This window comes from Theropithecus gelada, chromosome 19 (assembly GCF_003255815.1).
Source record: "Theropithecus gelada isolate Dixy chromosome 19, Tgel_1.0, whole genome shotgun sequence".
NCBI lineage: Eukaryota > Metazoa > Chordata > Mammalia > Primates > Cercopithecidae > Theropithecus > Theropithecus gelada.
Window position 1 is genome coordinate 7,243,489 of NC_037687.1, and position 25,823 is coordinate 7,269,311.

Here is a 25,823-nt window from a genome sequence, read left to right on the forward strand (position 1 = left end):
ACACTCTCAGCCCCCTCGCCATGTGATGCCCTGCTCCCTGTCAGGACTCTGCAGAGAGCCCCCAGCAGCAAGAAGGTCCTCACGAGGCTGGGCGCAGTGGCTCATGCCTGTAATCCCAGCACTTTGGGAGGCTGAGGCAGGCGGATCACTTGAGGTGAGGAGTTTGAGACTAACCTGGCCAACATGGCGAGACCCTGTTTCTACTAAAAACACAAAAATTAACCAGCCGTGGTGTTGCGCACCTGTAATCCCAGCTACTCGAGAGGCTGAAGTGGGAGAATCTCTTGAACCCAGGAGGCAGAGGTTGCAGTGATCTGAGATTGTGCCACTGCCCTCCAGCCTGGGCAATAGAGTGAGACCCTGTCTAAAAAAAAAGAAAAAAAAAGGAAGAAGAAGAAGAAGGCCGGGTGCAGTGGCTCACGCCTGGCCTCATGCTCACCGCGCCCGGCCAGTTTTTTTATTTGTTTAGAGACAGGGTCTTGCTACATTGCCCAAGTTGGTCTTCAATTCCTGGCCTCAAGCGATCCTCCTGCCTCAGCCTCCCAAAGTGCTGGGATTACAGGCATGAGCCACGGCGTCCAGCCTGGCTTCCCTATTTGGCAGTGATTAGGTCCACTCCTTACTCTTGGTGAAGGAAACAGCTAAGTCCTTGGGGAGGGCCAGGCTGGAGGTAGCTACACTTCCTTAGAGGAAGCTGTAGGTATAAGGAAGCCTGCTGACTCCAGGGACAGGGAGGCCAGCTCCCTTGCAAAAAAGGCAAAGAGGGGCTGGGCGCGGTGGCTCATGCCTGTAATCCCAGCACTTTGGGAGGCCGAGACGGGCAGATCATGAGGTCAGGAGATCGAGATCATCCTGGCTAACACGGTGAAAACCCGTCTCTACTAAAAATACGAAAAAAAGTAGCCGGGCGTGGTGGCGGACACCTGTAGTCCCAGCTACTCGGGAGGCTGAGGCAGGACAATGGCGTGAACGCAGGAGGCAGAGCTTGCAGTGAGCCGAGATCGCGCCACTGCACTTCAGTCTGGGCGACAGAGTGAGACTCTGTCTCAAAAAAAAAAAAAGGCAAAGAGGGAGGCCAATGAAAAACTGGCTAAAACTGGCCAGGCACTGTGGCTCATGCCTGTAATCCCAGCACTTTGGGAGACCAAGGAGGGAGTATCACCTGAGGTCAGGAGTTTGAGACCAGCCTGGCCAGCATGGCAAAACACCATCTCTACTAAAAATACAAAAATTAGCCCGGTGTGGTGGTATGCAGTTGTAATCTCAGCTACTTGGGAGGCAGAGGCAGGAGAATTGCTTGAACCTGGGAGGCGGAGGTTGCAGTTAGCTGAGATTGCGCCACTGCACTCCAGCCTGGGTGACAGAGCAACACTCAAAACAAACAAAACAAACAAACAAAAACAACAAGCTAAAACTAAAGAGGTTACCATGTGCCACACACTACACTTTATATATCACAAGCATTAATTACCTCATTTGATTTTCACCCAAACCAAGAAATGGAAGTATCTAGAGACAGAAGCCCAGCATAAAGACACAAGGGAGCATTTTTGGAGATAACCATTGACAGAACTGAGTTAAAGAAAATTCAGTGTCCAGGCTCTGGTGTAAAATTCTGCTTTTGGGTGAAATGTAGGGTGACGTGGGCACACTGTGATGGTCCTGGCTAACCAACAGCAGATGGGCTTTTGCAGAGAAAATCCAGGGCCCTGTGATGAGTTGGTCACCCTAGTGACCCAATTTTAGCCTCCAGATAATAGCTTCTGGCCAACTCTAAGAGGATCAGGAAGGCAAGGTTAGCACAGACTGTGCTTCTTCTTCATTGAACTCCTATTCAACCTTCAAAACCCAGTACAAAAATTCCCTTCCTCTGTAAGGCAGAGTATAGCAGGAAAAACTAGGGTTCTGAAGCCAGAGAGACTGTGGGTTCAAATCCTAGCTCTGTGAAAAGATTGTTATGAGGACCATGTGCCTGGGAGACAATGCATGCTCAGTAACTGTATACAGCTGGTGCTCAATAAATAGTAACTTGTGGATGTTCCCATGTGCTTCAAAGCCCTTAACCTGATGGATGTTACTTATTAAACCCAAAATTTCCCATCTTTCCTCCTCTAAGCCACCAGAACAGACTGGAACACAATTTTTTTTTTTTTTTTGAGACGGGCGGAGTCTCACTCTGCCACCCAGGCTGGAGTGCAGTGGCGTGATCTCGGCTCACTGCAACCTCTGCCTCCTGGGTTCAAGCCATTCTCCCGCCTCAGCCTCCCGAGTAGCTGGGACTACAGGCGTACACCACCACGCCCATCTAATTTTTGTATTTTTAGTAGAGACGGGGTTTCACCATGTTGGCCAGGCTGGTCTCGATCTCTTGACCTCATGATATGCCTGCCTCAGCCTCCCAAAGTGCTGGGATTACAGGAGTGAACCACCGTACCAGGCCAGTTTTTTTTTTTTTTTTTTTTTTTTTTAAGACAAAGTCTTGTCACATGCGCAAACCAGTTCATGCAAATCTCCGTTTCAGTCTTTCTCCCTCAACCTCAAGCCCTGACACCAAGCAGGGCTGTTTTTCCACTTGGCTTTTCCTCTCCCAAGAATTTCTCCAGAGCACAAACAGAGGCGTGCAGCGAAGTAAACACGGGAAGCTCTGAAAACCCATTCACGGGCAGCTCAAAGGTGTCCAGACATCAGGGTGTGTGGCCGAGCTTTCCGCCATGGGGACAGCGAGCCTCCACGAAGCCGAGGCGACTTCTGACGGCCCCGCTCCAGATGACCAAGCCACATCTCGACCAGAGGAAGGAGAACACACAAAGAAAGACAGTGTCTCTGCCGGCGGGCGATGGTCCAGGCAGTGCACCCTGGGCGAAGGCGCCAAGAAGCCGTAAGATGTGCGTCCCGAGGAAATGCACTGTGGTTATAAATACAGCAAAGAGTGTTTGGATGAAGCTGGTGTCTGAAAGTGGAGATGGTCCTGGCTAACCAACAGCAGGTGGGCTTCTGCGGAGATCATCCAGGGCCCTTTCCACAGAGACCTGCGGCTGTAAGGAAGTCCCCCAAGCCCCCATTAAATATCCAGGTTCTCCTTGTCTCTAAATTAACTGGCTGAAGAAAACTTGGTCCAAACTGCATCAGTGGTGGGGGTGGGGGAACAGAGGAAAGAAAAGGGGATGAGACAGGCAGACAGACAGACAGACAAACAGAGACAGACAGGGAATATCCCATCAAGGCAGCAGGGCAGCAGCAAAGCGGAGACAGGAGAGAGGAGGGGAGAGGGGAGGCTGTGGCCACATGCTATAACACTTACAGCTTCCTATGCACCCAGCACTAGTCCAATTATTAACCATTTATTTCCCCCAACAATCCTAGATGTTACCATTTTACAGAGGAGAAGACTGAGGCACAGAGAGGTTCAGTAACCTGCCCATGGCCACACAGCTATTGAGTTACCGAGCCATAAGAAGATGCTCGCTCCATCAGTGTTACTGTGGGCCAGTTGCCATCATGGGCATAAGATGATTCTTCAGGGAGAAACGCCGAGGTTCCCCTTCCCTGACACTTTCTCCAGATCAGCTTAGAGATGCCTGAGTGCCTGGCCCGCCCCCACCACCACCACCACCAAGCCAAAATGCTTGAGTGACACCCTCTGATTCTCCAGTGTACCATGTCACCAATTAGGTGTTTCACGAGGGGCTTCCAAGAGAGAAGGACCTGTCTGTTTTCTTCCCTGTGGCTATGTCCTGACTTCCCAGCCCAGCACTTGCGTAATACATAAACCCACCCTCATTACATGACTATAATCGTATTCCCCCAGATTCCTTGGTCCCCCAAGACTAGGGACGTGGTTTTTGTTGGTAGCACTGCAGTGTCAAGCCAGAGCCATTTGGCTGATGATAGGCTCTTGGTTTCCATTCCCCATCCCCTCAAAAAAAGAGCAGAGAATAACTGCAGAGTACCCCTCACCCCCATTCCAGCACCCTGGTCCAGGGGTCCTTAAATGGAGGCAATTCTGCTCACCAGGAGACACCTAGCAGTGTCTGGAGACATTTGTGTTTGCCATACCTCAGGGGCGGCGCTCCTGGCATGGAGTGGGTGGAAGCCAGGGATGCTGCTCAGCACCCTGCAGTGCCCAGGATGGCCCCACCCCAGAGAACAATCCAGCCCCAGTGTCCACCGGACCCAGGTGGAGAAACCTCGTCCCAGAACGGGAAGCCCCTCTTCTCCACCACATCAAAGTGAAGATGACAATGTCTCTGAGTTTGACGCAAAGTTAGGGGGAAGTCTCATTTTGCAAATAGCTGACTGTAACACTAAAAAAGGAAAATTAAAAATGTCTGAGGATCGGCCAGGTGTGGTGCCTCACACCTGTAATCCCATCACTTTGGGAGGCCGAGGCAGGAGGATCACGAGAGATCGAGACCATCCTGGCCAACATGGTGACACCCCGTCTCTACTAAAAATACAAAAAAATTAGCCGGGCATGGTGGTGTGTGCCTGTAGTCCCAGCTACTCAGGAGCCTGAGGCAGGAGAATTGCTTGAACCCAGGAGGCGGAGCTTGCAGTGAGCCGCGATCACACCACTGCACTCCAGCCTTGCAACAGAGCGAGACACTGTCTCAAGGAAAAAAGAAAAAAAAAATGTCTGAGGACCAACTGCAGTGGCTCCTGCCTGTAATCCCAGCACTTTGGGAGGCAGAGGCAGGAGAGTTGCTTGAGCCTGATAGGTCAAGACCATCCCTGGCAACATAGTGAGACCCCATCTCTACAAAAAAATGTAAAAATTAGCCAAACACGATGGTGTGCACCTGTGGTCCCAGCTACTCGGGAAGCTGAAGTGGGAGGACTGCTTGAGCCCAAGAGGTCAAGGCTACAGTAAGCCATGATCACGTCACTGCACGCCAGCCTGGGCAACAGAGCCAGACCCTGTTTAAAAAAAAAAAAAAAAAAAAAAAAGGCCAGGCACGGTGGCTCAAGCCTGTAATCCCAGCACTTTGGGAGGCCGAGACGGGCGGATCACGAGGTCAGGAGATTGAGACCATCCTGGCTAACACGGTGAAACCCCGTCTCTACTAAAAAAAATACAATAAAACTAGCCGGGCGAGGTGGCGGGCACCTGTAGTCCCAGCTACTCGGGAGGCTGAGGCAGGAGAATGGCGTAAACCCAGGAGGCGGAGCTTGCAGTGAGCTGAGATCCGGCCACTGCATGCCAGCCTGGGCGACAGAGTGAGACTCCGTCTCAAAAAAAAAAAAAAAGCCTGAAGGAGGAGGTGAGTCCTAGAAACAGCACGGTTTCATCTCAGTACACCCATACCCCAAACAGATTTCCAAATTGCAAAAATGGCTGATAAGTTGTTAAAGCTGATGTAAAAACCAATGCCCTCCTCTTCCTGCCAATTTTGCTACTCTTGAGCAAGATCTCAGCAGCTCCACTTGGATGCTGGAAATATATGCCAGAGGAGACTTATTATGCTAATTTCCTTTAGTAAACAGTTCAAATCTTGTCTTGGACACCAATGAAATAAGAAAAGCTAGCCACAGGCTGTGTGGAATTCCTTCCTCTTAACACTAAGCATCAGGCATTTCATGATGTTTGCTCTTGGGGTAGCAAACATGAATGTTTCTAGAACACTGAGTTTTCCAGCATATACCTTTTCCAGTTATTTTCAATAGGTGCAAAAAATTAATGAATTCACTATTTGTTGCTGGACAGTCCCTCTGGAACAAAGAACTGTGTGTTAAATACCAGCTGAATAATCAAGCAAACATTTGCATTTTTTAAAAAAAAAAAAAAAACGGTCTGGCTCTGTTGCCTAGGCTGTAGTGCAGTGGCGCGATCACAGCTCACTGCAGCGGCGCGATCACAGCTCACTGCAGCCTCGACCTCCTGAGCTCAAGCAATCCTCTCACCTCAGCCTCTCAAGTAGCTGGGACTACAGGCATGCACTACCACACCCAGCTAATTTTTGTATTTTTTTGTAGAGATGGGGTTTCACCAAGTTGCCTAGCCTGGTCTCGAACTCCTGGACTCAAGCGATCCACTTGCCTCCGTCTCCCCAGATGCTGCAATTACAGGCGTGAGCCACTGGGCCCGGTCAACATTTGCATTCTCTTCAAAAGATCATGTGCTTTTTCCAAAGCCTGTGAGAGTTTTGCATCGACTCCAGCCTGCTTAGACCTAATGTGGGCCCTCCCCTTTCACCAAGAGGACCAGCAGCTATTGCAGATGCCCTTGCAAATTACAAAACGAGTTCTTCATCAAGCCACACAGGGTTATGGACTGGAAAGGCAGCCCACCCTGATGAAAACCACAGTCGCGGTATAAATTGCTTTGGTTTTGGTTTTGTTTTTCCAGAACACTGATATCTATCCTCGATGGTTAACATTGTGTTCTAGAAGGTGTTTTTCTGTTTCTTAACATACCAGAAACAGGATGGTCTGAGACCGGAACCTTCACACTAAGGTCATATTTCAACACAGAAACCAGGGCAGCATCACCCAGAAAAAAAAAGGGGGGGAGGCATAAATCAGACTGTCCCAAATCTAGGGCCTCTCTCGGGGCACAAGAAACAGCCCCAGAGGGCCCCATGGGTCCTGCTCACTAAGGCCATTTGTCTCTGTTCACTGTGGTACCGGGTGGTTCTGAAATGCATCCTAACTTTAGTGATGACACAGGGTCCGGCAAGTATCCAGACCAGATACTAGTCCGCCAGACTTTCCATCAAGAGCTGCTCTAAAACGAATAGCGGCATTTGGCCGGAAGCAACAAAACAACATTCCACTCTGCTTGCAAATTGAGGCGGGGGCTTAAAGGCTTATTTTAACAGCTTAACAGCTTAGCAAAATAAATCTGCTGTCATTATACACAGACAAATGTCGTTTATGTCTCTCGCATCTACGAGACAATCAAGATTTCACGATCACACCCCATTTACTCAGTGAGGCTAAAGACAGGAAGGTCAAGAGGATGCACGACTATATAATTATCCTCTGCAGTAAAACAATTGAGGCATTCCACTCAAATCAGAAATGAGACTGGGCTGACCATATTCAGCTGCATCACCGAACACTGTTCTGGAAGTTCCTGCCATAACAAGGTTAACAGCAATAACTGGTCTAATTATTGGCAGAAGGCAACAAGTCATCATTATCTGCAGATGCTGCAATTATAGAGTTGGAAAATTGAAGGGAATCAATTGCAAGGCTTTTAGAACTAGTAAGCATTTAATAAGGTAGCAGTGAGTAAAGAAAACACGATCCCTGTCCCCTATTCTACAAAATAATCACTTTTAATACTTCAAAACATCTCCCTTATATTAGATGATAGACACATGGATAGATGGAGAAATGAATGGATACATGGATGGGTGGATGAATGGGTGGGTGGAGGGATGAATGAATAAGTGGATGTATGGATGGGTGGATAGATAGATGAGAAGATTGGTGGGTGAGTGGTTGGAAGACATGGAGGGACAGGTATGTGGATTATTGGGAAAGTGGATGGATGGATGGATGGATGGATGAGTGAGTGGATGGATGAACGGGTGAGTGGATGGATGGATGGAGGAATGGATGGATGGATGGATGGATAATAGATGGGTGGGTGGGTGGATGAACTGGATGGATGGATGGATGGATGGATGGATGGATGGATGGATGGATGGATACGTGGATGGGCGGATGAGCAAGTGGATGGAAGGATGGATGGATGGATGGATGGATGGATGGATGGATGGATGGATGAGTGGATAAATGAATGGGTGAGTGGATGGATGAATGGGTGAGTGGATGGATGGAGAGGTGAGTGGATGAATGGATGGAGGAATGGATGGATGGATGGATGGATGCATGGATAATAGATGGGTGGGTAGGTGGATGGATGGATGGATGGATGGATGGATGGATGGAAGGATGGGAAGATGAGCAAGTGGATGGAGGGATGGATGGATGGATGGATGGATAGACAGACAGATAGATAGATAGGTAAGATAGATAGATAGGCAGATGAGCGAGGGAGTGATACATACAAAGCCAGCAATCTAAGAACAATGCTTACAAGAAGTAGACAAACTGTGTCTGAAGGAAAATCACAAAACATTTCTAAGAATAGGAAAGAACCCTCGGGAAAATGAAGAGGAAATCCATGACATAGGAGAGTACAAGTAAATACTGTCAAGATGCTCCTTCTCTCCATCAATTTATGGACTTCACATACAATCAAACCCATAAAGGGCCTCTGGGTCTGTATTTTCCTTTTCCTTTGCTTCCCTTTTACTTTCTTGGAACTTAGCTACAGTTTTTAAACTTTTGGAAGCATAAACAAAGCAAGGATGCTTTTGAAAAATGAAAAAGAAGAATTACTCTGGAGGATACATTTACAGTCTTTTTTTTTTTTTTTTTTTTGAGACAGGGTCTTGCTCTATTGTCCAGGCTGGAGTGCAGTGGCACAATCATGGCTCACTGCAGCCTCGAACTCCTGGAGTCAAGTGATGCTCCCACCTCAGCCTCCTAAGTAGCTGGGACTACAAGTCAGTGCCACCATGCTCAGCTAATTTTTCTTTTTCTTTTTTTTTGTTTTTGTTTTTGTTTTTGTAAAGATGGGGTCTTGCTATGTTGTCCAGGCCAGCCTCAAACTCCTGGCTTCAAGGAAGTCTTCCGCCTCAACCTCCCAAAGCACTGGGTTTACAGACATGAGTCACTGTACTCGGCTCAGAACTTTTATCCATATTGTTCTCGGCCACATTCTCAGAGCCCAGCACAGCACCTGGCTCTTAACAGATGGACAGAAGGCACAAGTCAATGAATGGTCAGCTTAGATAGGGAAGATGGATTTGAAGGCCACGTAAGGAGTTAAAGGGATGGGACTCAGTAATTGATCAGGTGTAGCAATGAGGGAGAGAAAGGTTCCCAGCTCTAGACTGAGGTCAGGCTGTGAGCTCAGAGCAAAGGCTATAGTTCATCTTGGTAGCAGCTGGATCACTTTGAACACAGTGCTGACCTTTCTGTCAGCCTGAAATTCTCCCTCTGCAAATTAGGAATCCTAACAGTGTCCACCTGGTGAGGTCACTGAGGAGATGACAGGATAAACCACACCAAGCCTCTAGCTCACAGCATGGTACTCCACCTTTCAGAAATATTACCTCGGTCGGGTGAGGTGGTTCACGCCTGTCATCCCAGCACTTTGGGAGGCCAAGGCAGGTGGATCACCTGAGGTCAGGAGTTCAAGACCAGCCTGGCCAACATGGCAAAACCCTATCTCTACTAAAAATACAAAAATTAGCTGGGTGTGGTGGTGGCCATCTGCAATCCCAGCTACTTGGGAGGCTGAGGCAGGGAGAATCACTTGAACTGGAGAGGCGGAGATTACAGTGGACCAAGACTGCACCACTGCACTCCAGCCTGAGTGACAGAGAGAGACTCCACCTCAAAAAAAAAAAAAAAAAAAAAAGAGGCCGGGCGCAGTGGCTCATGCCTATAATCCCAGCACTTTGGGAGGCCAAGGCGGGCGGATCACGAGGTCAGGAAATCGAGACCATCCTGGCTAACACAGTGAAACCCCATATTTACTAAAAATACAAAAAAATTAGCCGGGCGAGGTGGCGGGCACCTGCAGTCCCAGCTACTCGGGAGGCTGAGGCAGGAGAATGGCGTGAACCCGGGAGGCGGAGCTTGCAGAGAGCCGAGATCATGTCACTGCACCCCAGCCTGGGCGACAGAGCGAGACTCCGTCTCAAAAAAAAAAAAAAAAAAGAAAAGAAATATTAGCTCAAGGCCTCCTCTAGGAGAGATTAGGTCAGACTGTTCCTCCTGCGGCAAGACCCTTCGGCGTGCGGAGGAACCTCGGAGGTCTGTGCAGAACAGAGACTAGGAAAAGCGTTTTCAACAAAGCCAGTGCCAAAGAGGCACGTGTCTACAGCGGAGCTGCGGCCTTTAAAAGCCTCCAACCTCCCCTCCTGGCGCGGACTCAGGGAAGTCAACTCCCTTGGCCAGAGCCAGGAGCCAGGAGCCAGGAGCCACACCAGCTCACTGATTTCCAGAAACTCACAACTGCCCACTTACTCGGCACAGCCTGTGTGCCACGGAGGACACGGGAAAGGAGGGCTCTCCCTGGAACATCCTGGCAGCTCAGCAAAGAGGGGGCAAAAATTAGTTTCGGATCCTGAATTTGCATCTGCAAATGCTCTTTCTTTCGTTCAAATGCTTTGTGGTGTTTGTTTTTTGTTTGTTTGTTTGTTTTTGAGATGAAGTCTCCCTCTTTCGCCCAGGCTGGAGTGCAGTGGTGCGATCTCTGTTCTCTGCAACCTCCACCTCCCAGGTCCAAGTGATTCTCCTGCCTCAGCCTCCTGAGTAGCTGGGATTACAGGTCCCCAACACCACGCCCTGCTAATTTTTGTATTTTTAGTAGAGAAGGGGTTTCACCATTGTTGGTCAGACTGGTCTCGAACTCCTGACCTCAAGTTATCTGCCTGCCTTGGCCTCCCATAGTGCTGGGATCATAGACATGAGCCATGGCACCCGGCCCTGTGTTGTCTTGATAAAGTTTAAAGTCACTGGACGTTGGGGCTGTATATCCGCCGCCCAATGACCTGCCATGCATCCTTTTACCCTCAAATTTTTGCTCTTCTTGTATCCTAACTGCTTCTGGCAGTAAACCCCGTCTAGGACAACCTGCCAACACCCCTTAAACTTTTCTCCTTTTTTTTTTCTTTTTTCTTTTTATAGAGACAGAGTCTCATTATGTTGCCCAGGCTATTCTCGAACTCCTGAGCTCACGTAATTCTCCTACCTCGGCCTCCCGAAGTGCTGGGATTACAGGCATGAGCCACCACACTCAGCCAAACTTTCCAAACAATACTCTCCTTAAGCCATATCTCAGGCTCTCATATGTCCTACTTTTTGCATGAAGCTAACTATTTCTTTCTCTACTCTCTTCTTCAATCAAACCAAACTGAACAATAATAATCAGTAATGGTGATAATAATCATCGTAACACCTCATTCCCAGGGGGTACTGGGAATTCACTGGAAAGGGCTGGGATGAGGCAATGTTCTCCATTTTGTTTTCAGTGGTGGCTACACGAGTACCTATAATTTTTGTCAAAATTCATTGAACTGAATGCTTAAGACCTGTGCATTTTATTTTATGTTATTTATTTTGAGACAGAGTCTCCCTCTGTCACCCCTGCTGGAGTACAGTGGCCTAGTCTTGGCTTACTGCAACCTCCATCTCATGGGTTTAAGCGATTCTCCTGCCTCAGCCTCCTGAGTAGCTGGGATTACAGGAACGCACCGTCATGTCTGGCTAATTTTTGTATTTTTAGTAGTTGGCCAGGCTGGTCTCAAATTCCCGACCTCAAGTGATCCGCCTGCGTCAGCCTCTCAAAGTGCTGGGATTACAGGCGTGAGCCACTGCGCCCCGGCCATATGCATTTTATTGTATGTGAAATATTTCAGTTGTTAAAGTTAATCAAAGGAATAACAGCAGCTACAATAGGATCACAATGTGTAACTGCAATATAACTACAATACTAGCAAAAATTTAACCTGTTAAACACAACCAAAGGAACAGCATCAGCTACAATAGGTCGCAGTGTACAGCTGTAATATAACTGCAATACGTTGCAATGTACAGCTGTAATATAACTACAATAGGTCGCAATGTACAGCTGTAATATAACTACAATAGGTCGCAATGTACAGCTGTAATATAACAATAGGTCGCAATGTACAGCTGTAATATAACTACAATACTAGCAACAATGTAACTACCATGCCTATTATTCCCACATCCCCTTCTCTGATCCTCACAAGCTTGTAATACATTTTGGGTTTGGTTTTGGTGTTGATTTTTTGAGACGGTCTCCCTCTGTCGCCCACACTTAAGTGCAGTGGCACCATCTCGGCTCACTGCAACCTCCGCTTCCTGGGTTCAAGTGATTCTCCTGCCTCAGCCTCCAGAGTAGCTGGGATTACAGGCACCAGCCACGACGCCTGGCTAATCGTTGTATTTTTAGCAGAGACTGGGTTTCACCATGTTGGCCAGGCTGGTCTTAAACTCCTGACCTCAAGTGATCCACCCACCTTGGCCTCCCAGAGTGCTGGGATTACAGGCGCCTGGCCTGTGATATGTTTCAGTTGCCATTTTACAAAAGAAGAAACAGAGATCCCGGAGAACTCCAGTGAACTTGCCCAGGGCCCCACGGCTACTAACGGGTAAAGCCTGGTTCCAAACCATAGCACCACGCTGTGTGTCCTGGCATGTGTTAGGTGGGGGAGAAAGAAATGAAACATGACTGCAGCTTTTCAGAAACTTCTACAAGCAAGCCCTGACCCCGAGTGCTGGGAGCCACACTGTCAATGAAGGAAACCCCACACACTGCCCACTCTGCCGTCCTGCTACCCTGCACATCCTATGCCTTACACCAAGGATGGCCAATCCCTGCAACACTGGGTCACCCAGGAAAGCTGAACATCTTTCGTTTTTTCTTTCTTTCTTTATATATTTATTTTGAGATGGAGTCTCACTCTGTCGCCCAGGCTGGAGTGCAGTGGCGCGATCTCGGCTCACTGCAAGCTCCGCCTCCCGGGTTCACGCCATTCTCCTGCCTCAGCCTCCCAAGTAGCTGGGACTACAGGCGCCCACCACCACGCCCAGCTAATTTTTTTCTATTTTTAATAGAGACGGGGTTTCACCGTGTTCGCCGGGATGGTCTCGATCTCCTGACCTCGTGATCCGCCCGCCTCGGCCTCCCAAAGTGCTGGGATTACAGGCCTGAGCCACCATGCCCAGCCATCTTTTGTTTTTTCTAAGAGATGGGGGTCTCCCTCTGTTGCCCAGGCTGGAGTGTAGTAACACGATCATGGCTCACTGCAGCCTCAACCTCCTAGGCTCAAGCAATCCTCCCACCACAGCCTCCTGAGTAGCTGGGACTGCAGGCGCATGCCACCAATAACTTGTCAATTAATATTATTTTGTAGAGACAGGGGTCTCACTATATCGCCCAGGCTGGGCTCGAACTCCCAAAGTGCAGGGATTACAGGTGTGAGCGACAGCTCCTGGCCTCTCCCAACTATTGAAAGATCTATTTACTCTGGCTCATAACAAAGTCCTCTAGTAATACAAAGTTACAGGGTATAAATGTGTGTGTGTGTTATGTTTTGTTCCTAACAAAACAAATATCGACAACTATTTATTTTTAACATGGTTTAAGTTCAACTGCTTTCTTCTTCACGCTCCTTAAGCTGAGCTGTAACTTTCTGGCTCTAAATGAGTGCTTACTACGTGCTAACGGTCGTACGTGCAGTCTCTCAGTAACTCCACGAGGAAGCCTGGATTATTATTTTACCTTTTGCAGGTGAGAAAACAGAGGCTCAAAATGGATACACAACCTGTTCCTGGGTTGTCGCCAAGGTTCACATTTATCTGAGTGCTTAATCACCACTATAAAGTACTTCCATGAATGTGGCTGACAACTTGTTTGGTGTTTAATCTTTACTTTTGATAATCTGTTATTGGTGGACACAACTCTATTGACAGAAACTTTTTTTTTTTTTTTGGGACGAAGTCACATTCTGTCACCCAGGCTGGAGTGGTGTAGTGGTGCGATCTTGGCTCACTGCAACCTCCACCTCCCAGGTTCAAGTGATTCTCCTGCCTTAGCCTCCCTAGTAGCTGGGACCACAGGTGCGCTACCACGTCCAGCTAATTTTTGTATTTTTAGTAGAGATGGGGTTTCACTATGTTGGGCAGGCTGGTCTCAAACTCCTGACCTCAAGCGAGGACCCGTCCACCTCAGGCTTCCAAAGTGCTGGGATTACAGGCATGAGTCACTGCGTCTGGCCCCTATTATTATGTTAAATGGAAACGGGGTCTTGCTTTGTTGCCCAGCCTGGAGTGCAGTGGTGCGATCATAGCTCACTGCAGCCTGGAACTCCCTGGCTCAAGCAATCTTCTTGCCTCAGCCTCCCGAGTAGCTGGGACTACAGGCACATGCCACTATGCCCAACTAATTTTTAAATTTTTTGTAGAGATGGGGGTCTCGCCATGTTGCCTAGGCTGGTCTTGAACTCCTGGGCTCAAGTAATCCTCCCACCTCAGCTTCCAAACGTGCTGGGGTTACAAGTGTGAGCCACACTGCCAGACCAAGATGATTTAAAGTATACAGGAGGGGCTGGGTGCGGTGGCTCACACCTGTAATCCCAGCACTTTGGGGGGCCGAGGCGGGGGATCACGAGGTCAGGAAATCGAGACCATCCTGGCTAACACGGTGAAACCCCATTTCTACTACAAATACAAAAAATTAGCCAGGCTTGGTGGCGGGCGCCTGTAGTCTCAGCAACTCGGGAGGCTGAGGCAGGAGAATGGCGTGAACCTGAGAGGTGGAGCTTGCAGTGAGCCGAGATTGCGCCACTGCGCTTCAACCTGGCCGACAGAGAGAGACTCGTCTCAAAAAAAAAAAAAAAAAAATGTATACAGGAGGATGTGTGTAGGTTACATACAAACACTACGCCATTTTCTATCAGGGACTGGATCCCCAGGGGGTTTTGGAATCGTCAAGGATGCCAAACAAGTGTACAATCTATGCAGGAGAAAATGAAAATGGGAGAATCGACAGTTCTGAGTATCAGGATCTAAGGAGGACATTTCAAAACACTGCTTTTCATATCCTCCCATCATGAAAATGACGGTTTTTCAAAAATTCCTTCTTAAAAATATTTCTGGAAATAGACTTTTCACAGATGGTTGTGAGGGCCAGTATTCAATCATCACTTGCAATCAGTCAGCCCTGACTTCTGCCTTGGCACTTATTTGTTCAACTATAAACTCAGTCAACAGTCTAAAAGCAAGGCAAGTTTCAACCTGCAGCTCGTCCACCCTTTGAGAACCCCGAGGTGGTCATTAGACCACTGCTATGCTCTCCCCTCTCCAAATACAGTCACGAACTCCCTAAATTCTTACTCCTTGTGTTTGAAGATGAATAACCATCCTGAAATGATTGCTCCAAACTCTCTCACTGGAAAGAAAATTTCCAGGACTCTAGAAAATAAGATTCTGCAAATGTCCACGTGTCTGGGGCTAGAGCTTACGGAAGATTTTCAGAGCCACAACGTGGAGCTAATTAAATTAATGACAACACCCTGTGAAAAATCAACTGCTCGAAGATACTGTTAAGAAAGTGAAAGGGGCCAGGCGCTGCAGCTCTCGCCTGTAATCCGAGCACTTTGGAAGGATGAGGAGGGAGGATCGCTTGATCCCAGGGGTTCAAGACAAGCCTGGGCAAGGTAGTGAGACCCCATCTCTACAAAAATAAAATTAGCTCGGTGTGGTGGTGTGTGCTTGTAATCCAAACTACTCAGGAGGCCGAGGTGGGAGGATTACTTGAGCCCAGGCGTTCAGGGGTGCAGTGAACTCCAGCCTGGGCAACAGAGTGAGATCCTGTCTCTAAAAATAATAATAATAAAGATTGACAATAAATATTAAGTGCCGCTGAGGATGTGGAGCAATTAGAACTCTCACACATTGCTGGTGGAAATATAACAGGCTCCAACCACTTAGGAAAACAATCTGGCCTTTCTTTTTTTTTTTTTTTTTTTTTAAAGACAGAGTCTCGCTCTATTACCCAGGCTGGAGTGCAGTGGTGCGATCTCAGTTCACTGCAACCTCCACCTGCTGGGTTCAAGCAATTCTCCCAATGTAGCTGGGATTACAGGTGTGCACTACCACACCCAGCTAACTTTTGTTTTTTTAGTAGAGACGGGGGTTTCACCATGTTGGCCAGACTGGTCTCGAACTCCTGACCTCAAGTGATCCGCCTGCCTCAGCCTCCCAAAGTGCTAGGATTACAGGCATAACCCATCGCGCCAGGCCTGGCCATTTCTTATACATACTTCTGCTACACAACTCATCCATTCTGCTCCAGAATATGCCCTCAAGAGATATGAAGGCATTAGTCCGCATAAAAGACTCCTACACAGTTGTGTATAACAAGTTTATGCATAATAGCCAAAAGTTGAAAACAACCCAAATGTCTCTCAACAGGTAAAATGCTAAAACAAGGCTAGGCACGATGGCTCAAGCCTGTAATCCCAGCACTTTGGGAGGCTGAGACGGGCGGATCACGAGGTCAGGAGATCGAGACCATCCTGGCTAACACGGTGAAACCCCGTCTCTACTAAAAAATACAAAAAAAAAAAAAAACTAGCAGGGCGAGGTGGAGGGCGCCTGTAGTCCCAGCTACTCGGGAGGCTGAGGCAGGAGAAGGGCATAAACCCGGGAGGCGGAGCTTGCAGTGAGCCGAGACTGCGCCACTGCACTCCAGCCTGGGCGACAGAGCGAGACTCCGCCTCAAAAAAAAAAAAAAAAAAAGCTAAAACAAAATGCTGTCTCTTCACACAATGGAATACTACTGAACAACACAAAAGAAATAGGCTATTGATAAATGCAAAACCATGGATGAATCTCAAAACATGACACCAAAGAAAAGATGCCAGACATTGACCAGGCACCATGGCTCATGCCTCTAATCCCAGCACTTTATACATTATTCAGTCTCACTCTTATCCTAAGTGAAGTAACTCAGGAATGGAAAACCAAACATCATATGTTTTCACTCATAAGTGGGAGCTAACCTATGAGGATGCAAAGTCTTAAGAATGATACAAGGCCAGGCACGGTGGCTCCTGCCTGTACTCCCGGCATTTTGGGAGGCTGAGGCAGGCGGATCACGAGGTCAGGAGATTGAGACCATCCTGGCTAAAATGGAGAAGCTCCACCTCTACTAAAAATACAAAAAAATTAGCCAGGCGTGGTGGCGGGCGCCTGTAGCCCCAGCTACTCAGGAGGCTGAGGCAGGAGAATGGCATGAACCTGGGAGGTGGAGCTTGCACTGAGCCAAGATCGCTCCACTACACTCCAGCCTGGGCGACTGAGCAAGACTTTGTCTCAAAAAAAAAAAAAAAAAAGAAAGGATGATACAACAGACTTTGGGGACTCATGGGGAAAGGATGGGAAGTGAGTGAGGGATAAAAGACTACAAATTAGGTTCAGTGTATACTGCTCGGGTGATGAGTCCACCAAAATCTTACAAGTCACCACTAATTTACTCATATAACCAAATACTACCTGTTCCCTAAAAACCTATGGAAACAAAAAAAATAGGCCGGGCGCGGTGGCTCACGCCTGTAATCCCAGCACATTGGGAGGCCGAGGCAGGTGGATCACGAGGTCAGGAGTTTGAGACCAGCCTGGCCAATATGGTGAAACTTTTAGTCTCTACTAAAAGTACAAAAATTAGCTGGGCGTGGTGGCAGGCACCTGTAATCCCACCTACTCGGGAGGCTGAGGCAGAAGAATCACTTGAACCGGGGAGGCAGAGGTTGCAGTGAGCAGAGATAGTGCCACTGCACTCCAACCTGGGCAACAGAAGGAGACTCTGTCTCAAAAAAAAAAAAAAAAAAATAGGCTGGGCGCGGTGGCTCACACCTGTAATCCCAGCACTTTGGAAGGTCAAGGCAGGCAGATCACGAGGTCAGGAGATCAAGACCATCCTGGCTAACACGGTGAAACCCCGTCTCTATTTAAAAATACAAAAAATTAGCCGGGCATGATGGCGGGCACCTGTAGTCTCAGCTACTCGGGAGGCTGAGGCAGGAGACTGGCATGAACCCGGGAGGAGGAGCTTGCAGTGAGCCAAGATGGTACCACTGCACTCCAGCCTGGGTGACACAGCAAGACTCAGTCTCAAAAAAAAAAAAAAAAAAAAAATCAAAAGAAAAATAAATTAAATTAAATTAACTTTTTAAAAATTTAAAAAATACCCAGTCTCAGATAGTTCTTTATAGCAATGTGAGCATGAACTAATATCCTCTCATCCCAAAATCAAAATCAAAATGTTCAGTTATGTACAAAACCAGGAAGAAAAAGGCAAAAAAAGAGAAGGGAAGGTTTCCCTCCCTCTTGGGCATGTTTTTATACTCATTCATCTCCCAGAGGAAGGATGGAAAGAAAATCCTCCTAGAACAGACTTGACCTGGCCAAGCAAGCCCTGAAATCATTTGAAGAGACCATGATTGAATGGAGAATCACAAAGTAAATCCATAACTGTTTCCCTCCCACACTAAGGAAGTTCTTCATCTCTCAAAATCCAAAAGCAAATGAAATAATAGAGAGAGAGAGAGAAAAAAAAAAAGCACCAAGTTCCTGGACAAATGTCACATTCCACATCAACATAGAAAATGTCCACAGGCAGGAGATGGACTTTCCATTGATGCAACAGAAAATGGAAAAAGAGGCCAGGCTCAGTGGCTCACGCCTGTAATCCCAGTACTTTGGGAGGCTGAGGTGCGTAGATCACTTGAGGTCATGAGTTCAAGACCAGCCTGGCCAACATGGTGAAACCCCATCTCTACTAAAAAACTATAAAAAATTAGCCTGGCGTGGTGGCATGCACCTGTAATTCCAGCTACTTGAGAGGCTGAGGCAGGAGAATCACTTGAAGCCAGGAGGCGGAGGTTGCAGTGAGCCAAGATCATGCCATTGCACTCCAGCCTGGGCAACAGAGCGCTCCATCTCAAACAAAAACAAAAACAAAAACAAAAACAAACAAAAGGAAGGGAAAATGAACCCAGCCATGAGTCTCGTCGTCTCTCATCTCAGCCTTCAAAGAATCATAAGGGTCCAGGCTGGAGAACTTTTGCCTTGTCCTCCATTTCCTCCATGTTCCTCACTGCAACAGAGGCTCCCATGGGCTAAGTCCCTCAATGGGCCTCATTCTTGAATCAGGAAGGGGTGGGCTTCTGCTATGTGTCCCCAAAACTTGGGCAGCCACAAACAGGTATTTGTAGACCCATGTTTTTCTCAGCATTAATTACAATGGCCAGAAGGCAGGAACAACCCAAATGTCCATCAACAGATAAATTCTCAAAAAAAAAAAAGAAAAAAGGTTAAGATGATCAAGTTTATGATGCATGTTCTATTACTACAAAAGCAATTAAAGATTTAAAGAAGAGCAACTGAAGATATACAAACATCAGCACCTCAAAGAGATTTAAAAAAAAAAAAAAAAAATGGATGCCTATTGGTCTAACTGGGTTTCTGTCTGGCCACAATTTCTTTTTTTTTTTTTTTTTTTTTTGAGACGGAGTCTCGCTCTGTCGCCCAGGCTGGAGTGCAGTGGCCGGATCTCAGCTCACTGCAAGCTCCGCCTCCCGGGTTTACACCATTCTCCTGCCTCAGCCTCCTGAGTAGCTGGGACTACAGGCGCCCGCCACACCGCCTGGCTAGTTTTTTGTATTTTTTAGTAGAGACGGGGTTTCACTGTGTTAGCCAGGATGGTCTCGATCTCCTGACCTCGTGATCCGCCCATCTCGGCCTCCCAAAGTGCTGGGATTACAGGCTTGAGCCACCGCGCCCAGCCTGGCCACAATTTCAAGTGAGAAAAGCAAAGCAAAACACACACTGAAATGCTGGGTAAAGAAATGCAATGACAGCATTAAAGCATTTCTGACACTTCAATCCCTTGTGCACCTCTTTGTGACAGTTGCAAATGCAGAGTCCCTGAAGAAAAAGGCCCAGCCCCACCCCCACCCCAAAATAGCTCCCAGGGAAAGAGGAGGAAGAGGTAGGAAGACATGGCTAAGAAGCACACAGAGAGAGTCTCAGTCTTACCAGGAATCAGGGAGCTGCAAAAGAAAACCATAGGATACCAATTTCCATGCACTGGAATTAACATAATTTTCCTGCAGCCTTGCTCACATTTGACATACACCTTAACGCACCACCGGTAAAATGGTATGCTGTCACAGCCACCTTGGAGACCATCTGGGGAGTATATACTAGATTTAAAAATGTACACACCCCATTCCCAGTCACTTCAATTCTGAACATCAATCCTAGAAAACCATTCACAGGCCGGGCGCGGTGGCTCAAGCCTGTAATCCCAGCACTTTGGGAGGCCGAGACGGGCGGATCACGAGGTCAGGAGTTCAAGACCATCCTGGCTAACACGGTGAAACCCCGTCTCTACTAAAAAATACAAAAAACTAGCCGGGCGAGGTGGTGGGCGCCTGTAGTCCCAGCTACTCGGGAGGCTGAGGCAGGAGAATGGCGTAAAAACCCGGGAGGCGGAGCTTGCAATGAGCTAAGATCCGGCCACTGCACTCCAGCCTGGGCGACACAGCGAGACTCCGTCTCAAAAAAAAAAAAAGAAAACCATTCACAAATGGGCAGGAGGAGATGGACACCAAGATGTTCATTGCGGCATTATTTATAAAAGAAACAAACCGGAAACAATCTCAATGTCTCCCACTAGGGGAGCTAGTGAGTAGCATGTGGCTCATTCATACAAGATACTATGTAGCACTTAAATGAATGAACTAGCACTACTGAATCAAGAGGCAACAACTTAAAGAACATATTGGCTGAGAGAAAAAAAAAAGCATTTGGCTTAAGAACTCATGCAGCAGGTGTAGAAATTTGAATCACACACACAAACATATCATATGTGTGCATGGTGAGGGGGATCGCGGAGTATTTTTAAAGACTAGATCCATTACGGTAGGACCAGCCACGTGTGGCCAGTCAGAACTGAAATGTGCTTTAAGGGCAAAATACACAATGACTTCCTAAGGGATAACACTGCTCAGCTTCCCAATATATGCAGATACTTAGAATACTCAAAAGTGTATTCCAATATAAATGGCAGTGTTTAACGCCAGTGAACTGTATACTTAAAAATGGTTAAGATGGCAAATTTTATGATGTATACTTAATTACAGCAGCAAAAGATTTAAAGAAAGATTTATGCCAGGCGCGGTGGCTCACGCCTGTAATCCCAACACTTTTGGAGGCTGAGGCAGACAGATTACTCGAAGTTGGGAGTTTGAGACCAGCCTGGCCAACATGGTGAAATCCTGTCTCTACAAAAATACAGAAATTAGCCAGGCATGGTGGTGCACACCTGTAATCCCAGCTACTAGGGAGGAGAATTGCTTGAACCGGGAGGTGGAGGTTGCAGTAAGCCAAGAATGCGCCATTGTACTCCACCCTGGGTGACAAGAGCGAAACTCGGTGTCAAATAAATAAATAAATAGGCCAGGCGCGGTGGCTCACGCCTGTAATCCCAGCACTTTGGGAGGCCGAGGCGGGAGGATCACGAGGTCAGGAGATCGAGACCATCCTGGCTAACATGGTGAAACCCCATCTCTACTGAAAATACAAAAAATTAGCCGGGCATGGTAGCGGGCGCCTGTAGTCCCAGCTACTCGGTAGGCTGAGGCAGGAGAACGGCCTGAACCCAGGAGGTGGAGCTTGCAGTGAGCTGAGATCGTGCCACTGCACTCCAGCCTGGGCGACAGTGCAAGACTCCATCTCAAAACAAACAAACAAACAAACAAACATGCATTTTTTTGGCTGGAAGTTTATGTACTAAACTTAAGAGAGTTGTTACCTCTGGGAAGAAGGGAGGAGAATATGGCAAGGGAAATGACAAAGAGAACTCCAACAGTATCTTACATTTTATTACTTTCACTTATTCACTTATTATTTTATTTATTTATTTTTTTAAGAGATGAGGTCTTGCTCTGTTGTCCAGGCTGGGGTGCAGTGGTGTGACCATAGCTCACTGCAGCCTCCAACTCCTGGGCTCAAGTGATCCTCCCACTTTACCCTCGTGAGTAGCCAGAACTACAAGCGCATGCCACCACCCCTGGCTAAATTTCTAAAACTTTTTTTGTAGAGATGGGGTCTTTCTATGTTGCCCAGGTGGGTAGATCACCAGAGGTCAGGAGTTCGAGACCACCCTGCCCAACATGATGAAACCCCGTCTCTACAAAAATACAAAAATTTGCCAGGCATAGTGGCGTGCACCTATAATCCCAGCTACTTGGGAGGCTGAGGCAGGAGAATCACTTGAACCTGGGAGGCAGAGGTTGCAGTGAGCCAAGATCATGCCAGTGCACTCCAGCCTGGGTGACAGAGCAAGGCTGTCTCAAAAATAATAAGTAAATAAATAATAAAATAAAAATAAATTAGCTGGGCATGGTGGCACATGCCTGTGATCCCAGCACTTGGCAGTATCCGGAGACATTTTTGGCTGTCATGACTTGGGGTTGCTACTGGTATTGAGTGGAGGCCAGGGATGCTGCTCAGCTTCCTGTAATGTACAGGGCAGTCCCCACCACAGAGAGGGGCTCAGCCCAGAATGCTAATACTGTTGAGGCTGAGAAACCCTGCCTAAACTCATTAAGTTTAAAAAAGAAGAAAACAAGCCAGGCACAGTGGCTCATGCCTGTAATCCTAGCACTTTGAAAGGCCGAGGTAGGAGGATCACTGGAGGTCAGGAGTTCGAGACTGGCCAACATGGTGAAACCCCATCGCTACTAAAAGTACAAAAATTACCCAGGTATGGTGGCACGCACCTGTAATCCCAGCTGCTCGGGAGCCTGAGGCAGGAGAATTGCTTGAACTCAGGAGGCAGAAGTTGCAATGAGCCAAGATCATGCCACTGTACTCCAGCCTGGGTGACAGAGTGAGACTCCGTCTCGAAAAAAAAAAAAACAGAAGGAGGAGGAGGAGAATGAGAAGGAGAAAGAGAAGGAGAAGGAGGGAAGCCAGATGTGGTGGTATATTCCTGTAGTCCCAGCTACTTGGGAGGCTGAAGTTTGAGGATCTCTTCAGCTCAGCAGTTCGAGGCTGTGGTGTACTATGGCTGTGTTTCTACTGTACTGGGCAACATGGTACATATCTTTTTAAACATTCTTTCTAAAAACAGCAAATTTTATTTTATGTGTGACTTTTACCATAAATAAAAATGTTTTTAAAATAATAAAAGTTCAGCCAGGTACGGTGGCTTATGCCTGTATTCTCAGCACTTTGAAGGGCCGAGGCGGGCAGATCACTTGAGGTCAGGAGTTCGAGACCAGCCTGGCCAACACGGTGAAACCCCGTCTCTACTAAAAATACAAAATTAGCCAGGTGTGGTGGTGGGTGCCTGTAATCCCAGCTACTCAGGAGGCTGAGATGGGAGAATTGCTTGAACCCGGGAGATGGAGGTTGCAGTGAGCCACGATCGCACCATTGCACTCCAGCCTGGGTGACAGAGCGAGACTGCCTCAAAAAAAAAAAAAAAAAAAAAAAAAGAGCTACAACTCTGGTGTAATATCATGAAACCAAAAATATTTGCATGTTGTGTACCACAGAAGCTATTTATAAGTGAAAATTTTGGCCTAAAAAGAAAGAAAGAAAAGGAATCCAAATCAGGACCCCTCTAAAAAAGCAGCACCCTGTTTTCAGTGTTGGTCTCCTACTAAAGCAGAGAAAAATAAGGTTTTGGGAAGTAGGACAGATCCTTAGAGCCAATGTTAGCAAAATTACCAAACCCACCCACCCCAGCACAGACACACACACCATTCTTAGTCATCAACAGTAAAGACATACAAGGAACACAGACTCCAGATGGCACATTAAAAAAAAACATTATTAGATTTCCAATGAAAACTTCTGCTGTAGTGCTTCTAACGTGATACAGCCCTATAAAAATAAAGATGAATCACGGCCCATTTCGAAGGAAAGGTCTAACTGCCTTACGTCAGAGCCAATCACACACTGTTTTGGGTTTTTGTTTTTTTTTTTTTCTGAGATGCAGTCTAGCTCTACTGCCCAGGCTGGAGTGCAGTGGTGAGATCTTGGCTCACTGCAACTTTGGCCTCCCGGGTTCAAGTGATTCTCCTGCCTCAGCCTCCTGAGTAGCTGGGATTACAGACTTGCACCACCACACCTGGCTAATTTTTGTATTTTTGGTAGATACGGGGTTTCACCATGTTGGCCAGGCTGGTCTCGAACTCCTGACCTCCAGTGATCTACCCGCCTCGGCCTCCCAAAGTGCTGGGATTACAGGCGTGAGCCACCGTGCCTGGCCTAAATTTGTTTTTTAGGCTATAAAAGAATTGCTCCCCCGCAAAAAGTTACGGCACCATAAAACTAGTCAATGAATACTCAGTTACCTGCTATTTCATTTTATGTGGCTAGAACATAATAAATAATCGAAACTGATGAAGAGATTGCAAAATAAAACAAACCAAAAACATAGCCCAATTTCACTCATGAACACAGATGGCAAGAATTCAAAAACCGAAACAAAGCAAACCTAGCAAATCGAATTCAACATTATGCTGAAAGAATAATTCATCATCACCAAGTAGGGTTTACCACAGGAAAGCAAGGATGACTTTATATTAGGAAATCTATTAAACATGGATGTCGGATAATACCATTGTTAAATATTTAATGTTAGTCTAGAAGCCCTGGTCAATAGAATAAGATTTAAAACTGAAACAAGAGGCATGACTTTTAGACATAATTTTTTTTTCATGCTTCCAGAACCGAGCAGACATCATTTTTTTAAATGGCCATAATTTGTAGAGGACAAAATTGCATATAATGAATAAAACGATTTAAAAACCTACCAATCACTTTCGCTAAAGGATCTGGATTCGGGGTAAATATGCTACTCAAAGGAGGCATAACTAACACAACAAAACTCCGTGATACAGAAATCAGGAACCATCATAACAAAAATAATACAGGATAAAGATGAAAAAGGGACAATATAAAAGATTTGAACAAACTGGCCGGGTGCGGTGGCTCATGCCTGTAATCCCAGCACTTTGGGAGGCCGAGGTGGGTAGATTACTTGAGGCCAGGAGTTTGAGACCAGCCTGCCCAACATGGTGAAACCCCATCTCTGCCAAAAATACAAAAATCAGCCAGGCGTGGTAGTGGGCATCTGTAATCCCAGCTACTCGGGAGGCTGCGGCACGAGAATCGCTTGAACTTGGGAGGCAGAGGTTGCGGTGAGCTCGGATCGTGCCCCTGCACTCCAGCCTGGGCGACAGAGCGAGATTCTGTCTCAAAAGAAAAGAAAAAAAAAAGATTTGAGGAAATGGAAAAGGAGATCCCATACCTGCCTGGAAAGGAAAAATATGAAGTTATTGATTTCTTAATTTATGGATTTTAACCCATTTTTCCATTTGTCCCAAGAATACTCTTTTCTCTAATCCTAATGTAACATTATAGACATTTCTGTTACATTAAGACTAGAGATAAGTTCTGTTTAGAAATAACTCCAAGAACCGTTTTTATATTTTCTCACATTGAAAATCAGTCAGATTTGCTTCAGACTCAAAGAACATGTTTATGCAAAATTAAAGAAGTGCTGGCAGCGAGCTGTACTTTTTTTTCTATGGGAAATGGGTTACATTTTTAATTAAATTTTTAAATCAGTATCTCGATGGGTTTTATATGAGGGCGAGAGGAGGGAAAGATTTAGTTCAACCAGAAAAGGAAACATTCTTCTAAAAGGTGTAATAGGGAAAAAACCTAGATTTGCCACTTTATAAAGCATGTTCTTACCAGGCATGAGTTTGTAGTCCCAGCTACTTGGAGGCTAAGGCAGGAGGCTCACTTGCACCCAGGAGTTTGAGTCCAGCCTGGGCAACACAGTGAGCCCCCATTCTTGTTTGAAAACAGAGTCTCGGCCGGGCGCGGTGGCTCAAGCCTGTAATCCCAGCACTTTGGGAGGCCGAGACGGGCGGATCACGAGGTCAGGAGATCGAGACCATCCTGGCTAACACTAACACGGTGAAACCCCGTCTCTATTAAGAAATACAAAAAACTAGCCGGGCGAGGTGGCGGGCGCCTGTAGTCCCAGCTACTCGGGAGGCTGAGGCCGGAGAATGGCGTGAACCCGGGAGGCGGAGCTTGCAGTGAGCTGAGATCCGGCCACTGCAGTCCAGCCTGGGTGACAGAGCGAGACTCCGTCTCAAAAAAAAAAAAAA

General features: G+C 47.1%; 1 protein-coding gene and 1 pseudogene across 5 annotated transcripts in view; both read right to left on the reverse strand.

Annotated features, from left to right (window-relative positions):
- Positions 1-25,823, reverse strand: part of INSR (insulin receptor) — a 189,195-nt gene that overhangs the window by 115,203 nt on the left and 48,169 nt on the right. The window lies entirely within an intron of this gene.
- Positions 2,657-3,341, reverse strand: LOC112613165 (annotated as a pseudogene).